Raw genomic sequence first — 20,919 nt, 5'->3', positions numbered from 1 at the left:
CAATCCCAGGTAAAGGAAGGTTCATTGTTGCATTGTCAAGAAAAAAAAAACACATTTTAATGTTCTAACTTCATCGAATCCCATAAAGTTCTTAAAAGAATTGTTATACCCTTCATAAATAGCCCGTCTGCACCCCCCATATGGATAATGCAATGCCCCACTGACCAGGTTTTGCTTGGATGAAATTCTTCTAATTTTCATGACTGTAAAAGTAGAAAGTGTGGTTATTCGGTGGGGAAGTCTCACGCTCTTGAGGGCTTCGTCGTAAACAGAGCCTGCAATTGCCATGTGGAAATACCATTTGACATGTCTCTTTGTTATTAAGGGGTCATCTAACTGGGAAGCTCTTGATGTGGAAGGCAGCAGACACAGATGTGAGTGGGGAACCGATTATTTCTTCTGACAAGCTCTCATAACAGGGCTGAATTTAGGCTAATAAGAGGTAGATAGGTTCTTTTCCACCTGTACTCCCCCAGTCGGTGCTTAATTGACAAAATAAATTCCTCCTTTTGTACAGTCTAGTCCACTTCCTTAGTTTCTTAGTTTTGCGCTACTTTGACTTACACATCTTTTTTGTGGAATTACACATTTCTTCACTTCATGCATATTACCAAACTGCATGCCTTTGGGCCTCATCACGAGTTGGGCGGTAGCCCTCAAATGATGCAGTAATGAAGTTACTGCCGCATTTAAGGGCCCGCCCGATTTCGAGTCTGGCGTGTTTACCCCCAGCAGAGAGCTGGGGGTAAAGACGCTGGAAAAATGCCAATTTTTGGTGCAATTACCACTGCCAGTATTACCAAACAGTAATTGCACCATGATTAGGCTGTAATGTCGTCGGATGGGTGCGCACTAACACAAATAAAGTTGGGCGCTATCCCAGCCGGGATAGCGCCCAACTCGTGATGAGGCCTTTGACTTACAATACCTACAGTTCGTTGCCCTTCCCACATAGTCTGCTTGCTGTTGTCTTCTGTCTTTAAATCGTGTCGATGCAGACACAAAACCTGATGAGATTGTGCAGGGTGACATTACTGCATTCTAATACTTCCAGACGTAGATTCAGAATGGTGAAAATAATGCTACACATACATATGTTTTGCTTAAAATGTTTCTATGAGTTATTTAGCTTTTTTTGGTATATGTGTTATTTAATTTGTGGACTTTTCAAGTTACCTCTTTATAAAGAATATTATTTTAGCATTTTAAAGTCAAAGAATAACACATGTTGGTGCCCAGTAAGGCTGAGAATATATGTGGTCAAGTGCCTAAATTGAACATTGGTCTGAAATGATGGATTCACTACTTAATCCTGTGAACCTGTAGAAATGTTTTTTTTTTTTTTTATCACGCTATGGCATATATGTGTCTTCCAAGCAGTGATTCAGTTCATAAATGCATAATAAAAAGCATCCCTCATGGTTTAATATACTGGACTGTTGTTCCATGCATAATTGCAATGCAGAATTGACACGGGTGTGGGAGCCCTCTACTAAAAGCAAACACAGCCAGTGGGTAGGTGCCCGGTCAGGAGGTTCCACAACCATGTTTTAGCTCAACGTACCTTACACAGAGGTGAAATATACATTTGCACTCTTGTTCAGTGGTGAATTGCCTAGCATTTCGGGCCTGGATTTCCCAGGTGGCTAGGACCAGACTGATATGCAAATAGGAATTTCTACATTTTATGGACAGGCCGAGTTCGACACCTTGCCTTGCTTCTGGTGAGTGTGTGTCGTGTAGATGAATGCGGGTCGTCCTAGAATCCACCTTTATCTCTGAAGGTGCAGACCTAGTCTCTGGGGAAAAACCCAACAGGCAAAACACCTCAACACCGCAGTGTGTATTAGTGGTGTTCTGCAGGTCAAGGATGCAGCAAGAGATGACTGGAGCATAATACTGGAACAGCAGCAGGAGGACTGATGGCAGAAACACAGGAAGGTTGAACTACTAGAGGAAGGCAGCAAGCAGCAGGAGCAGCTGGGAAGGAAGGCAAAACAGCAAAGCAGCAGGAGACATGAAGGGGAAGGCATGAAGGAGGGCAGGCCACGAGATGCAAAAAGGAAGAAGGAGGAGCACTGTGGCACAGGAGGCAAGAGGGATGAAGCACAGCACGAGGACAGGAGGGCAGAGAAAGATTGGAGCATTGCGATGTGCATAGACATGTGACGCAGCCCCAATTATGGAGGAGATGCTGCTGGCGTCATGATGGAGTGTTGGCTTGGGTGTTGTGATGTCATGACAACGGTGTCATTATTCCACAATCTTGGGATGGGCGAACGCCAGGTCAGGTGTAATGCCAATCCCATGTTGGCATGGGGTGGCCAGAAAGCGGCTGAAATTGTGACTGTATGACACCGCCTCAAGGCACTGCAGTGGCGGGAACATAGAGGCATGCAACGATGAAAGGCCCTTAACAGTAGCGTGGCATGGATGTTTTCCACCGGTTCCCAGAATGATGCGCTACACCATAGTCTTTCCAGGACACCGTATAATGCAGACGACCATGGACTATCTTAATGTCGAAAATAGCATCAACCTCATATTCATGGTCATCGCTGACATTGATCGGAGGTGGTGGTGTAGGCAAAGGCCATAGATGTGGATGAACTGGTTTCATTTGAGACACATGGAACGCAGGATTAAATCTCCAGGTGTGAGGAAGCCGTAGACACACAACAACAGGATTCAGAGCCCTGGGGATATTTTACAGGGCCAACAGAATCGAGAACAGAGTTTGGTAAGCAAACCATGGGACTGAAGATATTGGGCCTCATTACGAGTATGGAGGTAGCCATGCCGCTTTTAGCGGGTCTGGGTTCCAGGAATGAGGAATTACCAGGCCATTCCGACCTTGGAGGGCCCGGTAATTCCCTTTCCTGGGACCCGGACCCGGTACATCCCCATTCCCATTTGAGCCCCCACAGAGCTCAAAGGGAATGGGGAGGATGCTAACAATGGGCCCGTTAATGACGGGCCCGTTGTTAGCATCCTGGTCTACAGCGGGTCCCGCTTAGGACGCCTGGTCTTACCAGGCGTTCCAGAGCGGGACCCGCTGCAGACCTTGTGATACTGCAGCCCGTAATGAACAGTGCCGGTCCCTTACCGCCACCGTTCATTATGGGTCCGCACTCGTTGTAATGAGGCCCAATGTGTTGATAACCACAACATGTCACCAGTGGAGTAGGCGGGTGCAGGAGAACGATTAAGGTCAGCAAGTGTCTTCTTGCAGTTTACCCGGAAGATAATGCTCTTTTGATGTTCACATTCTCACTCAAAGTTCCCAAAAAATGTAATATGTACAGTGGTCCATGATCAGACACTGGGGGTCATTATGAGTTTTGAGGTAGCCATGGTGCTAGTAGCACCATGGCTGCTTCCAAAGTCGTGTCCGGGTTCTTTGAATGGGGACTTACCGGGTCATTCCAACCTTGGAGGACACGGTAAGTCCCCATTCAAAAAACCCTTCCCCATTCTCTTTCGAGCCCCCATAGGGCTCAATGGGAATGGGGAGTGAGCTGATAACGGGCCTGTAAATTACGGGCCCGGTATTAGCTCCCTGGTCCCTTAGCGGCTCCCGCTAAGGACGGCTGGTTTTACCAGCCGGCATTAGTGGGACCCGCTAAGGGACCTCGGAATGGGGCAGTAAGGGTTTAACGGCACCGGCATCCTTACCGGCGCCGTTAACCCCTTACCGCTGCACTCGGAATGAGGCCCTCTATCTTCAGAGGTAATCCAAGAAAACGTACCATGTCCTGGAGAAAGATTAAGGTCATTTGCAGATCTGATGGTAGTTTCAGAAATTGTCATTTTTGACATAGAGGTCTATAGTGACCATGAGGACAGTCTCCCTCAGATGGCGGAAGATCCATTGAAATACACATCCATGGTTGTTCGGGAATGAAAACGGGCTGCAGCAGCCCCTTAGGCTTGTGGGTATCATGCTTTGCTTGTGTACATATTTAACAGGTAAGTACATATTCCTTAACGTCTTTTCTCAGGGAGGGCCACCAAAAATGACGACTCAAGAGTTTGAGTGTGTTGTGTATTACACGATATCCCACAGCAGGTGAATCATGTTACAAATGGAGGCGATCTTGCAACTGTTTAGAACTGTATTCATACCTTTCCATGGAATATGGTTCTTGATCACTACTCCAGGCAAGGATTCCAAAGATGCCGATGTGGAATGGACTGACCAAGAGACCCCTGAACTACATTAAGGAATCATTTGGGAGAAAACATACATTGGGGATTCTGTTGCTCAAGGGCAATAGGTTGTCCTACTCTAGACAGGGCATTAGCCATGCTATTACAGTTACAAGGCACTATAATGATATGGAAAGTCAACTGTCCGTGTGTCGACTGTTCCTGCATTGCAAGCTTTCTGGGGCTTGAAGGTTTTGATGGTTTGTCCGTATTTCTAAGGGGCACTGAGCCCCTAACAGAAGATGCCACCACTGGGACAGGCTTCCTTTTTGGCTAGTAGTTATTTTTTGATGACTGAGTAATTAATTCAATCTTAGTCAGGGTCCGGGATAGGTAGTACATGGGATGTTTTGAGGAATCGTCATCTTGGGCTTGCAAGAGGACGGCTCTGATGGCGTAGTCAGACTCCACAGTTTCCAGCATAAAAGGCTTGGTGTTATTTGGTTTTCGTATGACTGGAGCAGTAGTGAATGCCTTCTTCAGTGCTACCAAGGCTTAGTCTGTATCACTTCCAAAACATACACCACTCCTTTCTTCATTAACTTGGTCAATGACAGGGTCAGACGGGAGTATTGTGGGTTGAAGTGCAAGTATATATTCGCAAAATCCCAAAACATTGCAGCTCTCTCACGTTGGTGGATTTCTTCCCATCTAGTACATCCATGAACTTCTTGGGCCCTGTTCGATTGCTGTCAGCAACGATTACGAAACTGGGGTATTCAAATACGGTCTTATCAAACTCACATTTCTCCAGATTCAATGCTAAATGATGCTTACATAATCATTACAGTACTTGAAGCACATGCCTATCTTGCTCTTCCTGGTTAGCGGAAAAAAAGACAAGAATGTCGTCTAGATATGCTACCACAAATACTTCCAGCATTTCAGCCAACACATTATCAATGAACCAATGAAAAAATGCTTGGGCTGTGGTCAACCCAAAATGCATGAGACAGTATTTGAACTGGCCAAAAGGGTTCCGAAAAGCTGTTTTCATTCATGCCTGCTTTTTATGTGGAGGAGAAGATAGGCATTGCAAAGATCCAATTTGGTGTATAGCGATGCTCCATGCAGAGATTACAAAACGTCATCTATGTGGGGTATTGGGTAACAATTATTGATTGTAACTGCATTGAGCCCTCTGTACTCTACTATGCAGGGTCACAGGCCTTGGGTTTCCTAAGGCACAAAATCTAAGGGCGACCTGCGGGTGACTTGGTTAATACTATGATTCCATTTTGCAAGTGTTCATCCAGGTACTTACTTAGTGTCTTTTTTACAGTCTCTGTCAAGGAGTAGATATGGCAAAAAGGAACCATTGCACAGGGTGTTAACTAGATATTGCAATCCCAGGCACAGTGAGGAGGTACTGTTTTTTTCGGTCTCTGTCAAGGAGTAGATATGGCAAAAAGGAACCATTGCACAGGGTGTTAACTAGATATTGCAATCCCAGGCACTGAGAGGAGGACTGTTTTTTTTCGGTCTCTGTCAAGGAGTAGATATGACAAAAAGGAACCACCGCACAGGGTGTTAGCTCGATGTTGCAATCCCAGGCAATGTTGGGGAGGTACTGTCTTCACCTTTTGTTTTTCAAATACGTCAGCAAACTGATGGTATTTAGCTGCGACAGAGGCTGAAACCGCCATGTGCTTTGTGTCGGAAACAGGGTCTTACACATCCTTCCAATTTCAATAACCTGTTATTGCGAGACAGGTGTTAGTTAAGAAATCTGACAGCAGGAATAGGGAATCACTAGTCCAGTTGATCTAAGGATTGTGAAATTACAGCCACATCTGTCCCAATATTCTGGGGAAATTAGGTCCTTAGATAAGTTGAAAAACACGATTTTCCACATGATTCGCCATATGCGTATGCAAAGGAACGTTGTGAGTAGAGACTAAGACGAAAGCGAGCAAAGAACCGTCGACACTGTGAATGGCCTCTGGAGTAACCTTACACAAGGCAATGAAGGTATTAGTTTGGGTGCATTGGGGATCCATGAAAATTCCTGAGGCTCAGGAATCAAGTAGTGCATGTACCTCAACGGTTTTATTTTCCTTTTCCTATACGATAATCCTTAGGACCATTAATGGAGCTCACGAAGTAGGTTCATATGTATGGGGAAGACACCTCGAGAGCCCTGTACAGTTCTTCCCCTCAGTTACAGTGGTTTCTCATTTCCCACCAGGCGTCGAGGACAAAGAGGACAATTGCACACTAGATACCCTTTTACACTGCAATAGAGACGAAGACATTCATACAGTGTCTACGTTATTCTTCTTCAGACACAGTACTCCTCACCATACCCAGAAGCATAGGTTTTTCATCTACAGGTGTATTTGTCTCTGGTGCCTTGGTCGAAGGGAAATGGAAGGCTGAACGATCAGTCAAGAGCCATTCCCTTTTCCTTTCAACAAACCTTACCTGCAGCCGAACATCAATTTGAAAGACCATTTCCATTAGGGCTTGAAGTGTGAGCTGGCAAGGAACCTATGCTAACTCTTTATTATTAGGGTATTAGGGTATTTATTGAGCACAAACCTAGTTTCGGGAAACAAGAAAGCTCTTTAGAATCATAGGGGGAAGAATAGGTTAGAGAGTAAAGAAACAAAGTAGTGGAGATCTAGCAACAGGATAGGGAGGGCAACAGTCAGCAATGGATCTACAAGTAACCAGGGGAGGAAACAGTGGGGATCAGATTATCATCAAAGAAGGCAGTAAGCTTACTGGCACCATTGTTTCCGGACCGGTAAACTACAAGTTCTGTAGGCGGGGGCAGACCTGACTGCCAGGACAGACCCGCCCGGAGAGCTTCACGGAAGCACCGGCACTGTTGCGCACAGTGCCAGTGCTTCCGTCCTCTCCATTCCCATGGGATCCTATTGGACTCCACAGGAATGGGGATTAACAGAATTGCCGTCGCTGAATTTAGCAGACCACCAGGTCTGTACAAATCCTGTCTCCATCTAAAATATGTAAGGATTTTGAAACAACAACCTACCAGAGTGAAGCTTTGCTAAATGCCCTCTTCCTTCACAATGGGGACAGACTTCTATGTGTGTTGAACCTACTTCTGACAATTACGACTGAAATCTGACTGCCTCAGAGCAAGCTCCATTCAAGGGTAGACGGATGCTCAAGGCAAGTCTGAAATCCCCACTCATTCTGAGTTTTCTAAATAAGAAAACGATGAGGAGTGTACTTCATCCCCTGCTGAGGTGACTACTTACTACATTCATGACTGATTGCCAATCAGACCCCCTACTCCAAAAAGGATCAGTCCAGACAAAATGTCTTGCTCTCTGGCAACCAACCCTGAGCAACACTGCCCTGAAGTACTCCAGGATGCAGGTCAAGAGGGTGGGCTAATGTTTAATCCAGAGAATTTCAAGCACCATTACAATTGACTTGAATCCCACCAGTGGCAGATTGCTCCAAGATGTGTCCATACAATCTGTTTGACAGGGAGATTAGGCACACATACAATGCTGACCCTCGCTGATCTTCAATTGAAACATACCAGCTGTACACTGGCAATAGATTTGAAAATGATGACCTTCTTTCGAAACATGATCATTGCTTTGTGTTGAAATTCAATGGAAAACACAAAAATCTTTTCGAAAATCTTTGTATAGGTCTGTTTCAGTAATCATGGTCAGGGGTTCAAAAGACCTGAGGCAGGAACAGTGTTTCTCCATCTCCTTAGTTCCCTCACAATAGAGACCGAGAGCGGGTGGAGGCATGGGTGACTTCTTCAGGACAGCAGCTATCTATGGCAGAAATGAACCAATACCCTCACTTGGTGAAGGGGAGAGGAAGAATAGCCCTGTTCCGAGGAAACTGGAAAGCAACCACTTTTTAGCCAACACTCCTTCAGACTGTCAGCAGATTTGGTATAGGGATTACCGTTCATCCATGTCTCCTAAAGCTAATAGAAGTTTTCAAAAAGGAAAATGCTTAAAAAAAATAAGGATGCATGTGAGATCATTAAAGAATGAGTAATTTCCTTCCCGGAATGGCACTATGGGGTAACATTTTACGAGTTAAAAAGACATTGCGATGCATGTGACGAATCAAATTCAAGGGGTACCAGTGGTCCAGGGGTGAATATCAGTTTCTAAACCATCAATCAGGCTAAAAGATCTAATACACCAGAATGGATGAGAACAGATTGGAATAAAAAGCATACAATTAAAATTATAAAACCCCTTGTCCAATTTTGGTAACATGGACAGAATGGCAGGCTTATCTCCTCTAAAGGTCCTGGATCGTTGGTTAGTTGCAGCACAGTGAAAATACAACTATTACCCAATGATAAAAGGAGTGTCCAGTCAAGGTTGTATACAAAATGTCTACTTTATTATAAGACAACAGACAATCTAACAACACTACGAAATACAACCTACCTAGTATAGGAATGCAGAGGACAGACATTTCTAAGAAGGGAAACTGATGCACTCTGGATAATGACAGGAAGGTGGTTGGCATGGTTAATAACCACAATAGTTGGTTAGGGTTTCTTGGCTTCAGAAAAAAAGGAAAAGGGCCTTAAAATGTCTCTAGGGACCTTCTGGGAAGGACCAAAGGGAGAGAACTGCAACGTACCTTTTGCTGTAGGTGCTCTTGCTGCTCGACAAGGTCAAGGCGGCTTCAGGGCACTTTGCAGGCTTCTGTGACAGAGTTCAAGACACGTTTCAGCTGCGGCTATCGAGTGGCAAGAAATTTCTGAGAGTGGAGCTGGACGAACAACTGCAGGCTGGCTTACACTGTGGCCTGGGGTCAGGAATCGTCTCATCACTGTTTGACGGTTCTGAAGAAATGGTCGAGATGTCTCGTATGTTTTTAAGTGACTGCGGATGGACAACAGTCAGCTGTGCACCTGGATGCAGATCAAAGAACTAGACTGGCTTGAAAATCCCCTTTAAGGTGGACTGCAGTAGAAGTTTGTTGAGGCACTTCTCCCAGCCTATTCAATGGGCTGTGTCATCCTATAAGGCGGATGGATGGCCCACAGCTGTGCAGTGTGATACAGGCAGCTGCCTTGTCCTTGGTTGTAGGTTCAGAGAACTCTGGTGGGTCCCATCCAGTAATCAAGCTGTAGAGCCTAGCGGGGCATGCTGTGTGTTGACTGAGTACCGGTTCTGAAGTGGCTGTAGGGTCCTCTGAGTTCTTTTCTCCCTCTGTTCTCTGGGAGAAGTTTAGGGAAGGGATCTTGCTTCCCTCTTTGGATATGCTGGCTTTCCGTCATTGTTGGAAGATGTAAGGCAGACTGTACCTTCAGCTAGGGTCCAAGGTTGAGTTTGTCTTTGTTACTTCTGGTGAAGTTGTCAGATGATCTGCCTAAAGAGGAGCTCCGGCCCTCTTTTAAAGCCAAGTGGGTCACAGTGATTGGTGTAGGCTATGCCTACCTTAGTGAACCAATCCTGGGTTCCCTACTAACAATCTTCTCAATGTGAGAGATCATAACCATAGTGCTTTGCAACAAGAATGGTAAAGCAGTGAAAACAGGAAAATGGTGCACCTCAGAACTAATATGGCAGAACCCTTCTCTCAATAGCAACAGCTCTGGGCTCACTCCCTTGTGCTACTAAATCCCACCGATCCTGCTGTCTGTTTTGTTCAAAGATTCTCTATGGTTAATGGTCCTCTCTGCGTGGTTCCTGTTAAAGCGGCAGGTCTCCCTTGAAGCTGCTGAGAGATCAGGCTCTCTGGCTCCTGCAAACCACATTCTCGTACCTTATGAATGGGGTCCCCCTAGCAGTGTGACCTACTGTAAATAACAGACCCAGAAACAACAGTTCACTTGTCATTGATACAGAGGGTGGGAGCTGGCTTCAGGTTGACACAGTTACATATGGAAGTTTATTGGGTTTCCTATCTCCTTTGTTATCCTCTGCAGCAAGGCCCCCTGTGCGCCTGTTTGAAGTACCCCCTGTTGGTATGTTAATTATTGCCACCTGCTGCAGGGCTTAACAAAAGAGCAGGGTGGTCTATGGAGCCTTTGTCAGTTAATCAGGCTGTCCTGGCAGGGGAAAGTTTGGCCTCCCCCTTCGTGGAATGACATTGTTATCTCCGTGGCTGCCACATTCCAACTAAATATGGCAGGTGCGAACTGTCCCTGTAGGTGGTGTCCATTCCAGAGTACACATGTCCATGCTTTTGTTGTGGAGTGAGCATAGAAAAATGTGTGTGGATTAGCCCCACACATTTTCCTGAGGTCTGTCTAGCATTATTCCATTTACTTAAAAAATTAAAAAAGCCCAGTTGAGCGCACGCCCACCATGCGGATGGTTAAATTCCTCACATGCAGGTACCTTCCACGGGTGCTTGGTTAACAGACATTTCAAGATGTAGGGCATACGCCTTCTCTAAGATATCCTGATGCCAGATGATTGAATAGGATGAGAACATTTAAAGGGCAAATACTATGCTTTCCCCATAGTTTTGCCAAAAAAACTGCCTGTGAATTTTATACGAAACAGATTGCGGGTATTCTCTGGTAGTTGCGGTCTGAACCTGCTAAGGAAAGGTTGCATTGACCAAAAAACTACCTGTTGGACAGCTGGTCATCACATGACTTTGTGAGAGCCAGGTTGAACCCTTGAGCTTCATATTATTCTGGGCACCCAATCAGAGTCCCAAATCGCATAGCTTTCGAAGGGCTTTAGGCCTCTCTACAAGACCAAACCATTCCTGTTCCTGTACCTGTTGGTCTAGTGATTACTGGGGTTACTGTGCAGCCTGTTCATGGAGGAATGTGAATAGCTGGCCCACAACAGCATGGGGTGGGCAGTGAGGGGTAGTAAGAGAGAGTGAGAGAGAGAGTGAGTGCAAGAGAGAGAGAGAGAGAGAGAGAGAGAGAGAGAGAGACAGAGAGAGAGAGAGAGAGAGAGAGGGAGAGAGAGAGAGAGGGAATCTGCATCATTTTTTTGTGTTCTGTTTGTTTTAGTAAAGTTATTTGTTTGTGTCCTGTATTCATTTAGATGTTTGGGGGGATCTCTTGTACTTAATAATCTTTCCTTTTGTTAGCTCTTTGATCCCCATCCTTTTTATCTGATTGCTATTAAGGGGCCGATTCATGGAGCCAACGTGCGCCGAAAATCTACGCGCAAGCATGCGCAAGCGAAAAAAAACAGGCGCACGCGCACGATTCATGGAAGTCCCTGCGCGTGTTCACCGCGGGATGTGCGCCAAACCCGTGCATGGCGCACAAGTCACCGCAACATCCCGAAAGGCGTGCGCGACGCGCACAGTGGAAGCGCACAACCTCAGCGCATACAGCAGAAAGTGGGCGGGACACGGGGCGTAACGCGCAGAATGGGGAACAACGCGCAAAAATAAGGGCGTAACTGGGGATGTACTGCAGGGAAGCAGACGAACGCCCACACGCACTCGAACCACACGTATTCATGGAATCGAATAGGGCAAAGCCACGCACAGCCAAAGACACGCACAAGCTAAAACACGTCCGCCACAAGAAGGCAGGCGGTAGAGTCCCAGCGCATCAAAAAAGTGGCGCGCGGGAAGTCACACACGCGATTGAGCGGGGTACGTGGATTTCATGGGCTCGCGTGAAGTTTCACACGCGATCGGGCCTGGGGGAGCGGGCTGCGTGGATTTCATGGGCTCGCGTGAAGTTTCACACGCGATCGGGCCTGGGGGAGCGGGCTGCGTGGATTTCAGGGGCTCGCGTGAAGTTTCACACGCGATCGGGCCTGGGGGAGCGGGCTGCGTGGATTTCAGGGGCTCGCGTGAAGTTTCACACGCGATCGGGCCTGGGGGAGCGGGCTGCGTGGATTTCAGGGGCTCGCGTGAAGTTTCACACGCGATCGGGCCTGGGGGAGCGGGCTGTGTGGATTTCAGGGGCTCGCGTGAAGTTTCACACGCGATCGGGCCTGGGGGAGCGGGCTGCGTGGATTTCAGGGGTTCGCGTGAACTCGGGGTACCACTCACCGTCTGCCTTGCGTGTAGAAGAACGCGTAGCCAACACCCGCTGTGAAGTAACAGCGTGTGAACCCCAACGGATGGAAAACACACGCACCGCACGAAAAGCACGCGGGATCTCCAAGCCCTGCCAGGGCAACGCCCGTGCGCGAAACATCACACACGCGCTTACGCGCTAAGGGCCTTTGGTCCAATGAAATCGCGTACGCGTGCTGACGTGCCTACGCGCTAAGGCCCTGTCCTCGAATTACACGCTGACGTGCAGATTTTTCACGTGCAAATTCACTCCGTATTAAGCTGGCCACGCGTAAGCACACGGAAGACCACGCTCCTGCCCAGAAGGCCGAATTACTGCCCCCCATAGCCCCGAGCAGCCTCCCACGAGCCATCTGCTGCTGCTGCCTGCCTGCCTGCCTGCCTGCCTGCTGCCACATTGCCCTGCCATTTGGTGCCTGCACATCAGCCATCTGCAGGGGTCCAGTTGCTGTGTCCACCCCTGCTGGAACAGTAGACTCCCGACTGGGATACCATCGCTCCACAGCCCAGCCCCAGGACCCAGTAGCCCACCCACGCCTGCCTCGGGGGTCGCCATGTCGGGGCAAGCACCATCTGAGACCAGTGGCGACCCCCAGCCACAGAGGCAGAGGGCCACCAGCTTCAGTGAGGAGGAAGTTGGTGTCCTGGTGGAGCATGTCCTGGGGCATTATGATGCCCTCTTCGGAAGACCACGCGCCGACAAGGAAGGACGGGAGAGGATCTGGGACGATGTAGTGGTTGCCATCAACGCGGAGGGGGTGGCAACCCGCGACATCAAGCACATCAAGAAGCGCTGGGAGGACTTTAGGTCCAGGACCCTCAATAAGGCCCGGCGCCTCGCGGAGGGGGGCCGGGCACGCCTGACTGACATCCAGATGAGGGTCCTGGAACGCGTAGACCCAGCGCTCCACGCCCAGATCCTTCAGAGGCAGACCCGTCTGGAGTTGAGCGGTAAGTGGCCAGGCATTGCTGTGTGAGACAGGGCATGTTGCAGTGTGCTGGTTGTCTGATACATGCCTGTATGTGTGACATAGGCCATGTACGTATGTGTGTGTGCAGGGACATCATGGTCAGGCATGTGAGTACAGTGATGTGTGAACCACATGGTTGGTGCATGTGTACAATTGCAACATGGGGGGCTCTGCGCGGAATGGACACATGGAAGCATGGCAGTCTCTGTTCCTGGACATGGGTGGGGGTGAGGGATGGGTGCTGGTCCCATGTACACGTATGGTGTCCATGTGTGTGTGTCTGACCTGCGTGTCTGTGACTTGTAAATGCCATGGATGCATGACACATGTCTGTGACAATGTTCAGATTCACTGATGCAGCCTAGCCATCCTTGTATCCACTGCATCTGTGGTGTGCAAGGCCGGATGGATGGAACTACGGTGAGGTGTGTGCATGTGATGGCAAGGCCCATGATGCATGTGAGTTCAAAACCAACATTGTATGAATCATGAGTCCCTTGGTCATGTATGCCAATGTCCATGGCATGCGCCATGCCTGTTACTGCATGTGTTTTGCCTGCACTGACCCATGTGTTGTGGAGGGACATGATGGAAGTGATGCATGACAGTGCCACTCATCTGCTATTGCTTCCTGTCTAGGGGACCATTGTACAGTACCCTGATGCTTGTGTTCTATGTCTCCCTCTACACAGTGGCAAGTGAAGAAGAGGGCGGAGAAGGCGCTGTGGAGCAGAGCGGCGGGGATGCCGCCATGGCTGCAGCGGAAGGGGTGGGTGAGCCCCCACAGGGGCTTGCAACGGCGGAAGACGGCGTGGAGACATCCAGGTTGGTGGTTTCCACAGAGGGGGAGGAGGCCGCTACTGAGCCACACATGGGGCCTGGTGGGGGCATCCCCGCTGGTGCAAGTGGTGCAGTCCAGGGCCAGGGGCAGGAGGCAGCACAGGTCGCCGTGGAGGGGCCTGTGCATGTCACTGTCCCTGACACTGACTGCACCACCATGCCCCATCCCAGGCCCGTCCGCAGGTAGGGGAGTTGTCCATGTCATCTGACACTCCTCTACCTGCGGACGTGGGGACCCCTGGCCGTGTGGAGAGGGTCCTGATTGGTGTCGCGTTGCGCACGGCTGGCATTCGTGATGAGGTGCATGCTTCCCGGGAGGAGCACCGTGCGTACGTGAACCATTTGGGAGCCGCCATGGTCGGGGGTTTCCTACATGTGTGTGGGCTTCTGGCGACCCTCTCCTCCTCTGTGGAGGCTATGCGCCAGTCGTGCTCCATGCCGTCTTCCGGCCCAGATGCCACCAGGGCCCCCTGTGGACCTGCCCCGACCAACGCAGCCAGCTCGGTGGGGACCCCATCCCTGCCACAGTCGGGAGTCGAAGGTCCAGCAGGGGTGGACACACCCGCAACTGTCCCCCTGCAGATGGAGGATGTGCCGGCATCATCTGGCAGGGCACGTGCACGACGGCATCGGTGGATACCATCCACCTGGATGCCGTCGTGCTGGCAGAGGCAGTGGCGTCGGAGGCAGCAGCAGGCTCGACGTGGGAGGCATCATGGCTCGGGGCCATCAAGATCAGAGGGGCAGGCATCGGCTGGAGGGCAGGAGAACCCTGGGATGGCAGTGTCTTCCGTGTGGGAGCAGTTGGTCCAGCGGATAGGTGCGGAGCGGCAGCGGGCGGAAGAGGAGCGGCTCACCATGGTCAGGGCGGAGTTCTCCATGCGTCGGGCGTTGAGGCGGGCTGAGTGCCTCGAGGAAGCTCGCAGGGAGTTTGAGTTGGACACGGGGTTGTCCCTGCGAGACCTCGGGGCCAGGACAGAGTCCCGCCTCCGGGACATCGACATGGAGTTCGATGATGCCCTGGCCGGCAACATCACGGAGTGAGCCGCAGGACTTGCCCGCTGCCATTGTATATAGTTCTTTAGTTAGTTAGTGATAGGTTTCCTTTATTTTTTTATTTTTCTTTGGACCGCTCGGACAATGGCCATTTTTCTGTATATATTTGTAGTGTTAGGTAGTAGTAGGTTTCATTTATGGTGTTGGGCTCATGGACCCTGGGATATTCTTTTTGCATCGTTTTTTTTTGGACAACATTTTTTGGATTTATATGTGTGTTCTCCATGAGTCAATGGTTTTTCCTTATTTTTTTCACCCATTTTTTCCTTTGGACTACATTAGTTTTTGAATTCCTTTGTTTTTTGATTTTTTCTATTTGTTATCGGACATGGACCATTTGTTTTGTCATCCCCATTGTTGTGTGTTTCATTTCTTTAGTTCTTTTTCATCTTTAATACATATTTATATTACTTTCATTTGTGGTATTTTCTCATTGGTTTCATGCATTTCATGATATGGGTTTTGACATTCACTTGCACCCATTGTGTATGTGTGCGTGACGGACATGTGTTCATTTACATACTTGCCATTGGGGTTGTATCATGTAATTGCATCTACTATGTGGGTGGATGCAATCCTTGGCTGGCTGTTTGTGCTGGATGTGCTGCCCATTACTGCCATGATTGAGTTTCGTCAGGACCTGGGGGCAGGGGGACATGAGTGGGGGCCTGCTGGGTGGTGGGGGTGCAAGGGGACATGAGTGGGACATGGGTGGGGGCCTGCTGGCAGGTGCCCCACAGTGCTGGGGGGTGGGGGTGGTGTGAGACATGGGTGGGGGCCTGCTGGCAGGTGCCCCACAGTGCTGGGGGGTGGGGGTGCTGGGAGACATGGGTGGGGCCCTGGTGGGGGCTGGCCCTGGTGGCTGGGGGGGTGGGGGTGATGGGAGACATGGGTGGGGACCTGGTGGAGGCTGCCCCTGGGGGGTGGGGGGTGGGGGTGATGGGAGACATGGGTGGGGGCCTGGTGGAGGCTGCCCCTGGGGGGTGGGGGGTGGGGGTGATGGGAGACATGGGTGGGGGCCTGGTGGAGGCTGCCCCTGGGGTGGGGGGTGGGGGTGATGGGAGACATGGGTGGGGGCCTGGTGGAGGCTGCCCCTGGGGGGTGGGGGGTGGGGGTGATGGGAGACATGGGTGGGGGCCTGGTGGAGGCTGCCCCTGGGGGGTGGGGGGTGGGGGTGATGGGAGACATGGGTTGGACATGGGTGGGGGCCTGCTGGCAGGTGCCCCACAGTGCTGGGGGGTGGGGGTGCTGGGAGACATGTGGCTTGGCTGGGGGGCATGCCCATGGTGGATGGGCTGCCTGCGGGACATGACCAGGGGTGCAGGGTAGTCCCCTGTGGTGTGGGCTGCCTGCAGGAGTCGTGGAGGGGGTAGGGGGGAGACCTGGGGGGACCCACACTGGCAATTCACCTCTTCAACTTACCGCACACCCACGTAATACACTGCCCCACTCGCACAGGCCCATTCGCGTGTAGCATTTCTCGCGCACCCCTGAAATTCACGTACCCAGCCCGATCGCGTGTAGAATTTCTCGCGCACCCCTGAAATCCACGTACCGAGCCCGATCGCGTGTAGAATTTCTCGCGCACCCCTGAAATTCACGTACCCAGGCCAATCGCGTGTAGATTTTCTCGCGCACCCCTGGAATCCACGCAGCCCGCTCCCCCAGGCCCGATTGCGTGTGAAACTTCACGCGAGCCCCTGAAATCCACGCAGCCCGCTCCCCCAGGCCCGATCGCGTGTGAAACTTCACGCGAGCCCCTGAAATCCACGCAGCCCGCTCCCCCAGGCCCGATCGCGTGTAGAATTTCTCGCGCACCCCTGAAATTCACGTACCCAGCCCGATCGCGTGTAGATTTTCTCGCGCACCCCTGGAATCCACGCAGCCCGCTCCCCCAGGCCCGATCGCGTGTGAAACTTCACGCGAGCCCCTGAAATCCACGCAGCCCGCTCCCCCAGGCCCGATTGCGTGTGAAACTTCACGCGAGCCCCTGAAATCCACGCAGCCCGCTCCCCCAGGCCCGATCGCGTGTGAAACTTCACGCGAGCCCCTGAAATCCACGCAGCCCGCTCCCCCAGGCCCGATTGCGTGTGAAACTTCACGCGAGCCCCTGAAATCCACGCAGCCCGCTCCCCCAGGCCCGATCGCGTGTGAAACTTCACGCGAGCCCCTGAAATCCACGCAGCCCGCTCCCCCAGGCCCGATCGCGTGTAGAATTTCTCGCGCACCCCTGAAATCCACGTACCCAGCCCGATCGCGTGTAGAATTTCTCGCGCACCCCTGAAATCCACGTACCCAGCCCGATCGCGTGTACAATTTCTCGCGCACCCCTGAAATTCACGTACCCAGCCCGATCGCGTGTAGAATTTCTCGCGCACCCCTGAAATTCACGTACCCAGGCCAATCGCGTGTAGATTTTCTCGCGCACCCCTGAAATACACGTACCCAGGCCAATCGCGTGTAGGATTTCTCGCGAACCCCTGTAATCCACGTACCCAGGCCCATCGCGTGTAGAATTTCTCGCGCACCCCTGGAATCCACGTACCCAGCCCAATCGCGTGTAGAATTTCTCGCGCACCCCTGAAATTCACGTACCCAGGCCAATCGCGTGTGATGACACCCGCACACCCCTGGAATACACGCTCCCCGCTCTGCGTTTGCTGCTGCCCTTTGCGCTGGATTGGGGATTTTGATGGCTTTTCCCTGCGCGAGGGGCATTCTTGGGGGCGTTACTGGCGCTGCTGCAGGGTCGCTGCGCCACTCTGCGCCACGGCTGGTTGTGGTTGTTGGAATCCATGAATACGCTGTGCGCTTGAATGTGTTTTGGCGCACGCGGCTGGCGCAGACTACCGCACGCGCACACTGTGCGCCAGCCGCGTGCGCCACTTGTGCGCTGGATTCTATGAATTACCCCCTAAATGTATTCCTGTTTTCCTTGGTAGTGAATTTTTGGGCAACAATGTTGATGCAAAAGCAACAGGGACTTAGTGGAATACAGATATCATTTTGCGGAGTACCTATCAGATGGGGCCAGGGAAGTGTGTGAGTTGTTTCTCCTACCCCTGATGGGTGATGTGTTGTCAGCTGGTCCCACTATCACTGTTGTGCTGGAAAAGATGCTGCTGTAACAGCACACTTTCTTTGCAGACAGGGTGGTATCTGTTTGAGGACCTGGGACATACAGTGTTAGCACGACTGGTGCAGAGGGATGTTGAATTGCAGACCAAGGAAGGGTATGAGAGCAACAGTGATGGAGGTGGTTAAGGAGGCGGTGAAGATAGGATTTGAGAGGAAGGAAATGCAGTGAGAGAGAGAGGAAGGGAGAGCCACAGAGGCCAAGAGGGAAGAAAAGCTTCAAAGCGAGGTCAAGAAGCAGAGGAGCCACAGAGGGATATAGTGAAAGGTGTAGATTGTTGGCTTGGTGGAGCCAGCTGTAGTCCCTATGAAGGATTGGAAAAGGAAGGCAATATAGTTTCTGGCACAATTGAAGTTAGGTTGGAGTACTGCTACACCACACTTCCCACAAACAAAGTGTAATCGGTGTAGTAGTACTTCAATCTTCAAAATGTGCATGACATCAGAGGGAGGTGAAGGTATATGACACTAAGGGAGTCCCTGGATTGTAAAAAAGATGTAAAAGACTTGCGAAAAGGTGTTACATCTGTTTTAACCCCTGCGTTCAGAATCTGGGGTATTTTTGTGTTTTTTGTAGATTGAGGTGGAGGACGGTAAAATGGGAGTCACCTTTCTGCCTCCTGTTTCCCCTCCACCTTCAAAATCCATTCCATGACATTGGGCCTCATTCCATGAGTGGCGTCTAGAAACAAGGGTACCGGTAAGCGTACCGGCACCCTTGTTTCTGGACCGCATACTATGAGTCTGCCTACAGGGGCCGCACAGACCTGCCGGGCGCAACGCCCCCTGCAGACAGACTTTTCACAGAAGCACTGGCACCGATAACAACGGTGCTGGTGTTTCCGTCTCCCCACTACCATGGAGTCCTATGGGAATGGGGAGTTACGGAATCTGCCGCCTGACTTCCCGCGCCGCCGGGACTTGTAATATCCTGGTGGCACCGGGAAGTCAGGCAGCAGATTGTGTGTTTCTGGGTCAGCTTCAATCTGCCCGCCGACCTCAGAATGAGGCCCATTTTCATGCTGGCATAAAGTTAATTGATTCCTATCACATCCCCCTAGTTTTAACACCAGCAAAAAGCAGGCAGATTCCATCGGAATACATTGTAAATACCGCCTGCCATGAGAAACATGCAAGAGAAACAACCAAAACAACCTAAATCTAATGAACCCTGGATAGCCAAGTAAACAAACCACGTTTACGTAGGCCACCATAGAAGAATCTGAACCCTACCAAACCAACATCACCCCGAAGGGAAGGACACAGAACAGCCTCATTACTAACCCTACCAACAACTTTCCAATTTCCTGCATACTCACCCCAAAACACCAAATGAAAACACACATACCTCTACAAGAGCAGAAACTACGCAAAATCTGCAATCCATCCTAAGCCAAACGAACTACAGGAAACCACACACAAAACACCATCAAATCATTATGGACCAAAACAAACCCAGCACACAGTGACTGTGTTTTCCAAAGTGAAGCTACCAAGAGCACATCAAAGCTCTCTTGCGCTCTCCCTCTTGATCCCAGTAACTAAGCCTCCCGAACCGCCTTCCTTTTCAGATCCACCACAGCACCTGGAGACCATGAAAATGGCAGTGGTGCCTGTTATAAATCACATAACATAGCGTAACATAACAGCATAACTAAATGGCAGGCAGTGTTTACTCGTTTTGTTTGCACTGCTGAGTGAAAGAGGAGGTGTAAAGGCGTTTCTGTCACCATTGTAAACACCCTTTTGCACTCTGCAGTGCAAAGAACCAAAACTGCCAAGAAGGGACCTTTTTCATATAGCAATCTACATGTGCCCTTAGCATGCCCTTCTTCTCCATGTGCCCCCACTCCTGAACCAAAGGCATACAGCAGCAGTGCAAGGGAGGGCATTTGTGCAGGGGTTGAACAATGTTGTTAGCCTGTATTGGCCAGCAATGATTGAAATTGACTTTCAACGTCTTGAAATAGCTTAACCACAGAAAATTCTGCTAAATTCTTTACAAACAGAGATGCATAGTTCTTTATTTGTAAGCTTAGTATTCTGGTCTTGGAAGGACATGACACATATGCAGACAATTGGGTGAATTGCACCCCCCGCTTTTTCTTTAAAACTGTGCCCTTGGTAACTGGTAAATGGAGAAAACATTAGAATAAAAGGGTAAATGAGTTTCCTCCAACTCCTGCCTGAATGATTCAATCAAAGCCTCATTCATTATAAGTTGTCGAAATAGCTCCATGTAAAGAGCAAACAAAAGCTGTGAGCGACCAGCCCTGTCATGTAACCCTGAATGTAGACAATTCATCAGACTCTATGTGAAGAATCAACTTCCGGGGCACCAGTGGTCCAGGGATGAATATCGGTTTCTAAACCATCAATCAGCCCCACACCTCGAGTACACCAGAAGGAATCCAAACAGATTGGAAACACAAGCAAATTATAAACCTCCTTGTCCAATTTTGGTAACATGGATGGAGTGGCCGGCTTCTCTCTGCAAGGCTATGGATCGTTGGTTAGTTGGTTAGTTGCAACACAGCGAAAGTACAATTACCCAGTGATAAAACGGACTGTCCAGTCAAGGTTGTATAAAAATATCGACCTTCTTATTATCACAATAGACAGTTCTAGCATACAACCCACCCTGTAAAGGAATGCAGAGGACCGACACTTTCAAAGAAGGAAAAGAGGTGCACTCTGGATACTGACAGGGCGGTAGTAGGTAAATTAA

General features: G+C 50.1%; 1 protein-coding gene across 2 annotated transcripts in view; it reads right to left on the bottom strand.

The window, feature by feature from the left end:
• Window positions 1–20,919, bottom strand: part of LOC138582073 (ras-related C3 botulinum toxin substrate 1-like) — a 74,869-nt gene that overhangs the window by 31,095 nt on the left and 22,855 nt on the right. The window lies entirely within an intron of this gene.

The sequence above is a fragment of the Ambystoma mexicanum genome, chromosome 3q (genome assembly GCF_040938575.1).
Source record: "Ambystoma mexicanum isolate Mex_15411 chromosome 3q, UKY_AmexF1_1, whole genome shotgun sequence".
NCBI lineage: Eukaryota > Metazoa > Chordata > Amphibia > Caudata > Ambystomatidae > Ambystoma > Ambystoma mexicanum.
Note: the sequence above shows the minus strand (reverse complement) of the source record. Positions and strands in the feature narration are given on the sequence as shown.